A 13,448-nucleotide genomic window follows, 5' to 3' on the forward strand; every position below is an offset into this window, starting at 1 on the left:
AGGAAAAATGATTCTCAGCATCTTCCAGGGGAAAAAAAAAGATGAAAAACTAGCATTTTTTATTCCAAAGACTAGATACGTTTATACATTTTATATCTGTTTTTATGCAATTATAAATTTGGACAGATGTTTTTTTTTCTGTTGCATTTTCTTTCTACTTTTTATATATTATGTTAAATTTATATTTCAGCTTTAATTGACACAATATGTTTTGTTATGTTAAGTTCACTGTGATTCATAAAAAAATATGATATAATGCTGTTTACATCTACAATAAGGCAGAATAAGAGATCGACTGTCAAACGTCTCCTGCCAGAGTCATTCTGTGGCTGAACAGCAGGTGGCGCTATCTACTCATTTAATATACACTGTATAAACAGTCAATTCAAAATTCCTACCTAGGACAGGTCTGTTATTAAGTACTGCAGTACAATTATTCTGTTGTCGAAGACTTTGATTGTAATTTTTTTCATCGTACACCTACACAATTATATTTTGCTGTTATCCATATACTGCATTAAACAGCATATTTACTAATAAAAATGCCTAATATACAGTATGAAATCTATTATAGTCTGGTCTATATTTAAATGGACAAATACACAGAAACACAACGTCATCAGAGCACAAATTTCAGAGCACTCAGCACAGTTTGCGCCGCATTATTAATCAGCTATCTACATTTTATGGCTAATTTTAAAGTCTTGTTCAGATTATTACTATAGTTACATGACTACACTGAAAAAAATGTTTCATTCATCTAATTAAAAAACTTTAGGGTAATGATTCACATCTATGTTTTTTAACTTGAGCCAATGAAAAATAAATAACTTGCCCTTGCCCCATTTTTGATGTGATTTTTAAATATAATAAGATAATTGTATCTATATCTAAACAGTTTATATCTAAATATATGTCATAGAATATTTACGTAATATCTTCAGGACACTAAAATATCTTTCAAAATCTTGTGGCCTACAGATCGGATATTTATCATCACGTGTAAAAGAAATTTCTAATTTTCAATAAATGTAGAATGCTTAAAACCATTTTGCCATGTGATATATCCTGCATAAGCACAGTGGCTGGACACCACAGGCTACATTTGTAGAAGAATTTCTGCTTAGAATTTCATAGTAGTGCCTTTATTGTGATACATTTTCAACATGTTTAGAGTAACACACACAGAAGTGGTTTGGGGTTGGGTGACAAGAGTTGTTGTCAGCTCGTGTAGTGTGTGACCCCGTTGCAGATCATTTACGTGAGCACCACAACGACTTCAAGACAGATAGCAAGTCATGTAGTCTGAACAGCACAGCGATCTGCCGACGTTTAAAGTTGTGTTGTCTGAACTAGGCTTAAAGGGTTAGTTCACACAAAAATGGAAATTCTGTTATTAATTACTCACCCTCGTGTTGTTCCAAACCCGTAAGACCTTCATTCATCTTCGGAACACAATTTAAGATATTTTTGATGAAATATGAGGGCTCTCTGACCCTCCCATAGACAGCAAGGTAACTACCACGTTCAAGGTCCAGAAAAGTACCAAGATGATCGACAAAGTAGTCCATGTGACATTAGTGGTTCAACTGTAAAGTTGCGAAGCTACGAGAATACTTTTTTGCGCAAAGAAAACAAAAATAATGACTTTATTCCACATTTTCCACAGCACCGCCACACGCTCGCGTCATGATACTGTCGTGAACGCGCATCCACAAGTGACGCAGTAGTCGTTATTTTTGTTTTCTTTGCACAAAAAAGTATTCTCGTAGCTTCGCAACTTTACAGTTGAACCACTGATGTCACACGGACTACTTTGTCGATCATCTTGGTACTTTTCTGGACCTTGAACGTGGTAGTTACCTTGCTGTCTATGGGAGGGTTCTTGTTCCGAAGATGAACGAAGGTCTTACGGGTTTCGAACAACACGAAGGTGAGTAATTAATGAAACAATTTTCATTTTTGTGGGAACTAACCCTTTAAGGCTGGCCACACACTTGAAGGTTTTAAAGCCGATTTGCATCCCCGAACAATCATTATCATTAGACAGTTTTAAAAATAAAAATATGGAGAGACTGTTGCAAAACCGGTAGGCATAGTCTATAGTGGATTAGTGTAATGTGGGACACTTTTTGCAATTTTGAATTGTGTATCATATTTCCATATGAAGCCAAAACAATCAATCAAATCTTATACCATTTTGAAATCCCCAAGATGTTTCCTAACTAAATCTGAAGAAATTTTTCAGATATTGTACTTAAAGGGGAAATGGCACACATTTTAGTGCTCCTTGTGCCAAATCGTTTAAGAATTTGTGGATTTTCTAATGTGGGACATTGTGTGCTCAAATCTGGGACACTATGTTTTGTGTTAGAAATAGTTTAATTTTTACAAAGCAAACTTCACATTTAACACTCGAACAACACGAAGGGGAGTAATTAATGAAACAATTTTCATTTTTGTGGGAACTAACCCTTTAAGGCTGGCCACACACTTGAAGGTTTTAAAGCCGATTTGCATCCCCGAACAATCATTATCATTAGACAGTTTTAAAAATAAAAATATGGAGAGACTGTTGCAAAACCGGTAGGCATAGTCTATAGTGGATTAGTGTAATGTGGGACACTTTTTGCAATTTTGAATTGTGTATCATATTTCCATATGAAGCCAAAACAATCAATCAAATCTTATACCATTTTGAAATCCCCAAGATGTTTCCTAACTAAATCTGAAGAAATTTTTCAGATATTGTACTTAAAGGGGAAATGGCACACATTTTAGTGCTCCTTGTGCCAAATCGTTTAAGAATTTGTGGATTTTCTAATGTGGGACATTGTGTGCTCAAATCTGGGACACTATGTTTTGTGTTAGAAATAGTTTAATTTTTACAAAGCAAACTTCACATTTAACACTCCTGGTTAAATGTGTATATCCATGTTTGCTGAATTAATTTAGTAGGCCTACGGTGTGTTTGCTGTCTTCATCAGTTTGTCTAAAAACCTAGTTCCCTATATGTTCACATGTGGAATGTTAAATACAACTATACAACAGAAATCTTATACTATTTAAAGGAATTTATTTAAAAAATGTCAGATTTCTAGCAGCAACAATAATAATAACCATGTAATGAAGTCAAAAATATAAAATTGGACTTAATAAAGATAGCAAAATAATTTCATGAACGATTTTAAAAACATTCAAACTTTGGAACATGGAATGCCTTTAAAACTGTTATTAAACTTCTATACTCTTCTTAAGAAGAGTATATTGCTCATGGTAAGGATATGGAACATGTATTTTCAAAAGCATATGTTAAGCAAATTGTAATGTAAAACACTCCATAACAGAAATTAGAAGCCCTGGCCGGTCATGGCTTCATCATGGTCCAAGATCTTATCGTCTTCTAGTCTCAAAATTTTTAATCTGGATCCTAAAACAAATAATATTGCTTCATTATAAGGCCAAAAATTAACAAAATTACATGTATGGCATTTAACTTTCTTAATGAACATTTTATCAATTGAATAACATCGAATATTTGACTGTCCCACATTAGTCAAAACGTGCTGTCCCACTTTTGAAACATCCTTTTCTAAAGTGGGACGACAAAGATTTCTTTAAATAGAACATATTCTTAACACATTTTAACAATATTATTGCAAAATTTGTTGTACAAATACATCACAAATATAATTTGATAACAATTTAGAACATTGTTGTTTTTGTTAAACATTTAGAACATCAGTGTCCCACATTACACTAATCCACCCCTACTCTTTGTGTATGTGAAGCAAATTATTTTTGTACATAGTAGTTACGGGCTTTATGATATTTTTCAGGCTAACAATGTTGTTTCATATCTATTTCTTGAGCATTACATAGTTAGTTAGGCACGGACACTGAGTTAGGGCACAAAGTTGTTGGAAAACACGGTGATTAAATAGGTTGTTTTATTAACTCCATAAATCTCATTCTTCTTGACTGCTTTGGTTAATTAAAACATTAAATGTTTTAATTAACCGAGTAACCACTGTTACCTTTAAATATGGCTAGGTGAATGTAAAATGCGATTAAACGTGTACGTGAATAGATTTTTTACTTGCACTCTGCCATATAAACGTTTGCATACTTTGAGTAAAAGTTTGACACAGTACCAATACCCAACAACATTTTTCCTGTACTTTGTAGACCTCCGCCCTCATCTCAATAGATTGTTGGTTGCGCGGAAGTCATCTGCATTAGAGCTGCGGTTTTCACTTCTATCCACTTCACGAGTGGACGCGTCTGAGAGCAGTTCATCTCTGTGACAAGATCTCTGAACTTCAGCTGCTCATCAGATATGCAAGATGAGAAGATTACTTGGAATTCTTGTACTTTTGAAATATTGCATTTGCGGTGATGTGTATGACTTTGATGGAGATATTAGGGACTTTGTAGTTGGTAACAGTAAGTTATTTGTTCTTACTGACCATCGACTACATCAGATGAGACACGATCTTTCTGAGGAGAAGAGGAAAGACATCACTGATGCCACTGAACACAACAGAGTCAACATTCTGGTGCCTTTTGAGTTTCACCCTCAGAATCCTACTTATTTCTCAACGCAAAGACTGACTCAGAGAGGAAAGTGCTCGTCCTGTGGATGAACAGCTTTAAAGGAAAAAAGAGAGACATCATCAAATCCCTACAGGCTGCAACAATACGATGCTGCAGTGATAAAGCTCGTCCAGTGCTCGTCGCCTGCACCGTTATTCCGTGAGTGAACAGCGTTATTTGGGCAGGTGTGTTCAGTGCGCAGAATCAGCAGGATCCGGAGAACAGCGCGCTGGCTCTGTACGACATCAGGAGCATTCAAGGCCGAGTGAAGGGCTTCTGCGCTTATGGTGAAAACCCATGTTTGTTCAGAGGTTGGAAATTGAATTCATACACGTTTTTAAAAAAGGAGAGCAGCATTTCACATTATTGAGACTTGAATAACAATAGAATGTTGCATGATAAACGTAATTGTACCGTTCACTAAAGACATATAAAGTTTCAGTTTGTTGTTTGTGTTTCAGAGTGATACTGAACTTCAGCCGCTCTCTGTGGTGTTCAAGCACAGCTCAATGTCAGCAGTGGCAGCAGTTAGAAGTGGATCCTGGATTGTGCTGTTCATAGGAACCAGTGATGGTTAACTCATAAAGGTCTGCTTTATATTTTATTTTTCACTAGTTTCTTCCTCTCTATTTGGAAAACACTAAGTAGGTTGCATTGTACCTTGGGTTTGTGGGGCCTTAAGCATGATGATGAAAATGGACTCTAGGTGTAACAATTGTCATAATAATGATATAACTACTGCAAACACAACAAGTGGTTTCTTTTGAAGATAATGTCATGTGATGTCATAAAACAAATACGTTTATTATAGTATAAATAATTATAGGATAAATAGTGCTTTGAATTTCACAACTTCCCATGTATAACCATGTATAAACATTTATTTAGTTGCTATAAAATCAATGTAAACAAAATTTGAGACAGAACAATATGCATCATTAAATTAGGTATCTACGTGGAAGTTATTATAAATAAATTAATTCGGTGGTAACACTTTACAATAAGGTGCCATTTGTTAACATTGGCTAATGTATTAACTATGAACTAACAATGAACAATATATTTGTTACAGTATTTATTAATCTTTGTTAATGTTAGTTAATGAAAACAGTTATTCATTGTTTGTTCATGTTAGTTCACAGTGCATTAACTAATGTTAAAAAATACAACTTTTGATTTTAATAATGTTGTAGTAAATGTTGAAATTAAGATTAACCAAGATCAACAAATGCTTTAGAAGTATTGCTCATGCTTAGTTCATGTTAACTAATACAATTAGCTACTTAACTAATGAACCTTATTGTAAAGTGTTACCCATTCATTTAAATACGAATATTGAAATATTGAAACATTACTTTTTTGCATCTTTGTCAGCATTGTTTGATTTTTTTGCCCTTAACTGTTCTTGGCATTATAGCATTATAAGCCTTATTAAAATTATAAGAATTATGCATCATGAAGTATTGTTAAACACAGTAAGCGTCTCAAATAGCCAAAAAAACAAAAAACAAACATCTGTTCTCTGACTTTTTTTTTTGCATTTCTATTTTTGTGGAATCTGTGAATAATAGGTACTTTATATCCCAGCAATGAACATCAAAATGAATAAATCGCACGAATAAAGCACCACAGTCATAATGATTTGGCTGAACTTCGGATAATGATGCTGTTTGTATTTTTAGCTTGTGTTGGATGAGAAATTCACACCAGGATGTCCAACAGTGCTGTTCAAATCTGATGATGAACGAGCAGTGCTTCCCAGAATGCACTTTGATCCAGTAGATTTCAAATATATCTACATTGCTCTGAGGAAACAGGTGAGGTTTAAAACTACAGTTAATAAAAAGTGTCAACATTGAAAGTAAAAATTTAATTGAAAATTAAATTGCTTACTCACTAAAAGTTGTACTTGAGGCACACTCAGTGAAACCATTCATGTGAATCTTCAGATCAAGTCCTCAAAACTCGGTGTTTTGAGAAACAAATTTTTCACCCTAGCATTTCTGTTTACAGCTCTTTGTAAATATATACTGAATATTCATACAAGTCAAGTCACCTTTATTTCTACACTCTCAGAAAAAAGGGTACAAAAGCTGTCACTGTGGCGGTGCCTTTACAAAAGGTACATTTTGTACCTTTTAGCTACTAATATGTACCTTTAAGTTACTAATATGGACATTTTAGGTGCAAAGGTGTACTTACTGAAAAGTGACAGCTTTTGTGCCTTCTTTTCTGAGAGCGTGTAATGATTTATACAATAGAGACAAATTCAAATGGACAAACTCCTGTGCTCCACTGTAAACACAGTAGTCATATCTGTCTGTAGTTTGTTGTGTATATGGCTAATCATTTGATGTTTGTTTGTGTGTGTGTGTGTGTGTGTAGTTACTGTGCAAAAACACCATTTTATAAGAGTTAAAATAGTTTTGAAAGAAGTATTTGCTTTTGCAAGAGATGCGTAATGTTTTGTATGTTGTGTGCATTTTGTGGTTTTGTGTGTAGAGTTTAGAGAAAAGATGATTTGTTTTTAAGAATTATAGCAGAATAAGAATTATTTTGAAAAGTCATTTGAATGCAGTCTAGTGTATTTTTTGTCTTTCTGCTCATGTTTTTGATGTAGTTAAGAAGAGTGTCTGTGGTTCAATGTGCTAAATACAGCACTCTGATAGACTGCAGAGCTGCTCTGGATCCTCTCTGCGGCTGGTGTGTGAACATACAGAGGTCAGATTGATATCTGTTGCAAGTAAAAAAGAATTTAATCTGCTAGCTAGTTTAAAAAAAATCAATATCAAACCTGGCATAACAACTCTAAATGAGATATTTCTGCTTGTCTAGATGCTCCACCCAAGAGGAATGTTTGAAATCTTCATGGGTGTCCACCCCAAAAGGCTCCCTTCAGAAACAGCTAGTTTCTTTTCAGGTTTGGGCAGAGAAATCTTCCAGCAAGGTATTATTATATTAGCTTCAAATAAAACCATTTTTCATTGCATTTAAAACATATTAGCAATTTCTACTGACCAATCAATGCCCACTCCTACACAGATTACTCTATATCTTTCCTTGAGTCTGGAGAGCACAGGAAATCCTGCCTTCTCATGCACCTTCACCACAGGAACCATGAACCTGTGTGACGGGTCTGATCCGCCTGCAGTTTTCCCAAACTGCTACTGTAGGTTTTCTGTTTTTTCTGACCAGCTACTATATACCGGAGGTTGGTTCTCTGTCAGTGCAGTGGATTGGTGTATTGTGCTTTGTATTCAATGTGCACTTTCATGACTATACACGTAACACACGTAAAGCAACTGTAAGTATTTTTTTTTTTTTTACAGTCTGCAGTTAATAAATATGCCACTGTTGTAATTACAGGGGCTAGCTGTACATGTGCTTTTTTTTTCTTTTTCTTTTTTGCTGCCGTAAAGCAATCTGCTCTTTTTTTTGCGGAATTTCCTACCTGCTCACAAAACTTACATACTCCCGGAGCAGACGTTTGGGGGGGGAGTGTGAGTAAGAAACAGAAGCCATTTGCCTTAGTAGAAGTCAGTGTACCAGCAGAATGATTTTGAAACAGATATTTCAAGGGGAAAAAAACATAGAGTTGCTTTAAACACACTTTTTAAAAGTGTATAATGTCACATTAAGTTGGATTTTAAATTATTTTAATCATATTTTGTCGTGCTTTAAAGTACACTTATTTCTTCATCCTGTTTCTAGTCTATTCAAAATGTCCTCCTACATTCCCAGCACGTTATTCAAGGGTCAAATGATATCACATCACAGCATAAATTCATTTAAGAGTTAAAAACAGCAGTTTTATTGTCCTTAAAACTAAAATAAGACATGTACACTCTGGCCACTTAATTTTCCTTGTCTAAAATAATATATTATTTACAAATGTACAGTAGTATGTGTACATTGATGCCGATCAGCTTTATTGAGAAATTTCTTACTGTTGCATCAGAAGCAGCTATAGTCTTTAAATGCATGCAGCTGACTTGCAAAACAGCAGCAGTGGAAAAGAGCACAGACATGCCTCTGACACCACAGCACTCATTAAAACAGAGCGGTTTTTGCCATGGCATTAATAGACAGAGAAACATCATCACACAATAAAGCAGTCATTCGTTTTCTTCTGTGTGTGCAAACCACTAACAAGCCCAAATTCTGGAAAGTCACGTATAATAAGTGGACTTTGCAACTCTTCTGCTCTTAGTTACATTAAAAATAATGTGGATACAGTTAGCACAAGTGATTGCCAAAATACCCAGTAAAAACCCAACAGAGCACTCAGAAATTAGCAATGATGACAAGTTGACAACATATATGAAATAACACATCCTAATCGCACTACTGATACAGTAATTCACAACTAAAATGTATCAATAATATTTTTGCCTATGATTTCTCACTTATACACACAGGAACTACTAACATTGATTCAATGATGTGTGTGTGTCTGTATGTTGTAGGGAGAAAATTATTTATAAATTCTGTGACCACAGAGCATATCTACACCACTGTTATTTCCTTTCACTCTCTTAGCAACCATAACCTTGGTAGTAAACCTCATGACACCTCTGAAACCAATATATTTTATGATAAAGTTTCTCATAAACTGAGAAACTTTTTTTCCAAGTATCTCCTAATAAATGTCTGCTAAATGCACAAATGTATAGTATCAATGAGAGAAGTCCTGATCAACCTGTCTGGGTTTATTTTGTAGTAATGACTAACTGTATCCAGAGAGCCATGTAATACATTTTTAAAATTTTTATTATGGTTACTTTTTGATAATCCATTCAGGTTTAAATGTCTCAGCTGAAGTGGCTGTTGGGGATCAGAAGATCACAGAGATGCAGATGCTGAAAGACTGCCTGAATATCAAAGATAATTCACCAAGTGCTTCTTATACACAGTAAGACATGCAGAGCCTAAAAGAGTTTTAAAAGAAATTCTTAATTTAAAAAATGCCATGAAGTGGTTTAACACATTTCAGGTGTGTGTTGATGTCACAATGTAACATTAAATACATGCAGGTGTGTGCAGTGTGTCTCATCTGGGTGTCACTGGTCCTCTTCCTCTAAACGTTGTGAATGGGCACATGGGCGTGGAGAGCAGTTACACATACAGGTGAGACAATGTGTATCCTACATTCCACTTATTCAGTATATGTGTATTGGGAAATAGCATAACCTTCATAAAGAGTCGAGGTGATTAATTTACTGTTGATATCTGAAATATCATTGCACTGGCTGAAGAAAACCTAGGAAGTAAACAAACCACTCATAGTTCTCTGTCTTTCTCCTCTCTTTAGGATGCATGTAATGATATGCTTTATGAGATGGAATATGAAGTAAGTATCATTCATACTGGGCACTGAGGATTTTGTTTTAATATGGCCTTTTAAATACTTTTTGCTGCATCTTACATATTCACCCTTTGGTGTCCTGTAGGAGTCAGAGATTCGGTCTCTGGAGCCCAACAAGGTTTCTTTCCATGGCAGAAACAATGTTTTACTAAGAGGAAGGAACCTGGAATCTGTCACTAAAATCCGTATTCAAGGGGATCTGGACTGCATTCCTAAAGAGTGAGACTCTGTGTGTTTGTTTAGTGGTATATATGAATGTGTGTAGATTCAGATAAATCATACTGTATATCTTTACCTTCAGATCTCCAGTGTTTTATCGCTCCAGTGACACTCTAAGGTTCCACATTCCTCCCAGTGGAACACACTGAAAGTGTGTGTTGTTACTCCTGATGACCGTTGTCATGGCAACAGCTTCATCACTTACAGTTCTCAGCCCAGCTGCACTGGAATACAGCCCACAGTCAGCTGGAGCAGGTCAGACCATTTCACACCACTGTCTGATCAACTTCCACACACATGCATTTGCTTTTCTATCATTGTTGGGTCTTTTTATTGACCTTTTTTTTTTCGTGATTATTTTTGTTATTCAGATATATATAGATTTCCATTATGACATTTGTAGTATGATTATTAAGTAAATTGTTTTTTTACCATCCTATCTCCAAAATGTACAATTTTTTTATTTAAGTATTCTATATTATTTAATTTATTACTTATTATATATTATCTAATTTATTATTATATATAATAATGTACTGTATATAATAATATAGGACTATTATTTATTTACATATATTATTTTATATATTACTGATTTGGCCCCTCCCTGATTCTGAAGTGTGCTTTTTGATTAAATTGTTTTAAATGTCTCTTAAGTGGAGGAAGGAAGATTCATGTTCAGGGGAGCAATATGGAATTTGTGGAATCAGTTACTCTCTTCCCCTCTAATGAAGTGCGGAAAACACAATACAACACAAGCTCAGAGGTAAGATGTGTGCTTATTACTACAGCATTAAAGGGATAGTTCACCCAAAAATTAAAATTACCCCATGATTTCGAATACAATCGGAGTTATATTAAATAATGTCCATCCATGCTTTATAATGGGTGTGGATTCTAGCCCAAAATTTGAAGTAGAAAAAATTGCATCCATCCATTATAAAAGAAGTCCACACGGCTCCGGGGGGTTAAAATACATTTACATATTTATGTGCTTAATAAAAATACCCTGCAATTGTACTTTTAGTATACTAAACTGGAATACTTAAAGTCTGCACGAACTGTCGTACGCTCGTTCACGAGAGAGTGGCGTCCAGCGGATGACGTAGCACGTAGGCGTAGCATAAGCTCCGGTAAGAATATGCTAGTCTCGCGAGAAACAAGTTTTGTTTACAGCAAAGGAAAACCAGTGTCCTCTTGGCTTATATCGAAATCCTCCTACATTTTTCTTTACAAATCCTCATTTTGTACTACTAATTCGTGACCAGTGTTTTGTTTCACTCTCTCCTCTGCGCTTCCACGTTCGTCACTTCCATGTTCGTCACCGTGTTTGCCTACGTGCTACGTCATCCGCTGGACGCCACTCTCTCGTGAACGAGCGTACGACAGTTAGCGGAAGCTAGAGATTAAGGTTTATAAAGTTGTAAATATGGATATTTTTCTTACACACACGCATCGCGTCGCTTCAGAAGGCCTTTATTAACCCCCCGGAGCCGTGTGGACTTCTTTTATAATGGATGGGTGCAATTTTTTCGACTTCAAATTTTGGGCTACCATCCACTCCCATTATAAAGCATGGATTAGCCTGGACATTATTTAATATAACTCCGATTGTATTCGTCTGAAAGAAGAACATCATTTACACCTAGGATGGCTTGAGGGTGAGTAAATAACAAGCTAATTTTCATTTTTGGGTGAACTAACTCTTTAAGCTAAAAATTAGCTATACCCTAAAGATGATCCAGTCTAGCAGCTTACAGCACTGCATCTGACATATGGAGATCAACAATCAAACAGCCCATATTCACTTGAGTTCCAGTTTGGCAGATTGTCATTACTTTGTACAATTGTTAAATGTACTTCATTGACTGTGGATACTTATTAATTCAAACTAAATATTATTTATTCTATTATTCTATTCACAGATTACATGTAGCTTCACTCTGTACATGTCACATGTATTAGTTATGTTTTCAGTGTCTCTCTTTCTCAGGATGTGTGGTTTGAGTCGCCCCACTATGCTGGCAGTGGTCAGTTTAGCTTGTTGTTGAATGTTGGGAACTCCACTGTGGACTGTGAAAATTTGTCCTACGAGTATGATCCAGGATTCACTGGATTCACCACCGTACAGGTGGCCAATGATCTACAGGTGAACATTAAGGTGAGTTTAGTGATAAAGTGAGTTTAACATCAGTGCACAGTCTGCATGTTGTGGCATGCGTGGGTATTAAAAACTTCTCTGTAAATATATTATTATTATTCAAATCATCCCACACTCTCTCTTTCTCAGAAAAAGGCAGATATGTTGAATGTGAGTATGAGTGAGGTGACTGTGATGGGTCTACAGGGAGATCAGCAGTATCGGTGTGTTTTGGAGAAGATTGAGTCCAATGCCATCATCTGTAAGATTAAAGGAGAATCAGGAGCCGTCCCAGCAGTGGACTCACTCAAAGTGAGTGTGTTTTTGATATTTTCTTGCATAGATTATGGGAAGGAGAATCTCATAGATTGATTTGATAATTGCCGTTAATGCTACTCTATTAAGTTTAATCTTAACACGTAAACACAAAAAAAATCATAATCTTAATCATAATCTTGGTCATCTTTATGAGTTGTTTAATGAGTAGGACATTTCTTTCATTGTCATTTCAGATCAACGTTGGGGATTTTTATATCTTCCTAAGTGGAGAAAGACCACAGAATTTGCGATTTGCTTTGATAGTATTTTCTTTAATATTCTTAATAATTTTTCTTATCTTTTGCATTTTGTTATTATTATTTCGGGTTTAACATAATATCCAATCTGTTTTTCCTGTTCAATGGCCACTGCAACGGGCACTGATATATACAAACAAACGCAAGTAAAATTGTGCTGTTTACAAATATAAGTCAGAGAAACATTACTCTTATCTCTCACCCTTCTGACTGGTCAGAAATCTTCCGTCATATCCATACTGTAGAGCTGTTCTCCAGACAGCAGGTGGCGCTTTATACTTACACATTATGATATGCTGTAAAAACAATGTTCCTACAAAGGACTGCTCTGTTATTTAGCACTGTAGTACAATTATGTTGTATTAAAAGGCTTTGATTGTATCTGTTTCATTGTTCTCTTAGTAATCTGATCATTTGATGTCATTAGTATCCTGTAAAACAAAGTATAATTAAATAAACATTTTTCTATGATCATTTCAAAGGCCTATTCAGCTATTAACCCTTTCAGGCATATCATTTTATTCATACGTTACTGGCATGAATTGGTAATACA

At 35.2% G+C, this 13,448-nt stretch overlaps 1 pseudogene; it reads left to right on the top strand.

Annotated features, from left to right (window-relative positions):
- The first annotated feature begins 4,346 nt into the window (after nt 1–4,346).
- LOC107664842 (plexin-C1-like) lies at nt 4,347–12,743 on the top strand (annotated as a pseudogene).
- Nucleotides 12,744–13,448: the final 705 nt, after the last annotated feature.

The sequence above is a fragment of the Sinocyclocheilus anshuiensis genome, unplaced genomic scaffold (genome assembly GCF_001515605.1).
Source record: "Sinocyclocheilus anshuiensis isolate Anshui unplaced genomic scaffold, SAMN03320099.WGS_v1.1 scaffold299, whole genome shotgun sequence".
Lineage (NCBI taxonomy): Eukaryota > Metazoa > Chordata > Actinopteri > Cypriniformes > Cyprinidae > Sinocyclocheilus > Sinocyclocheilus anshuiensis.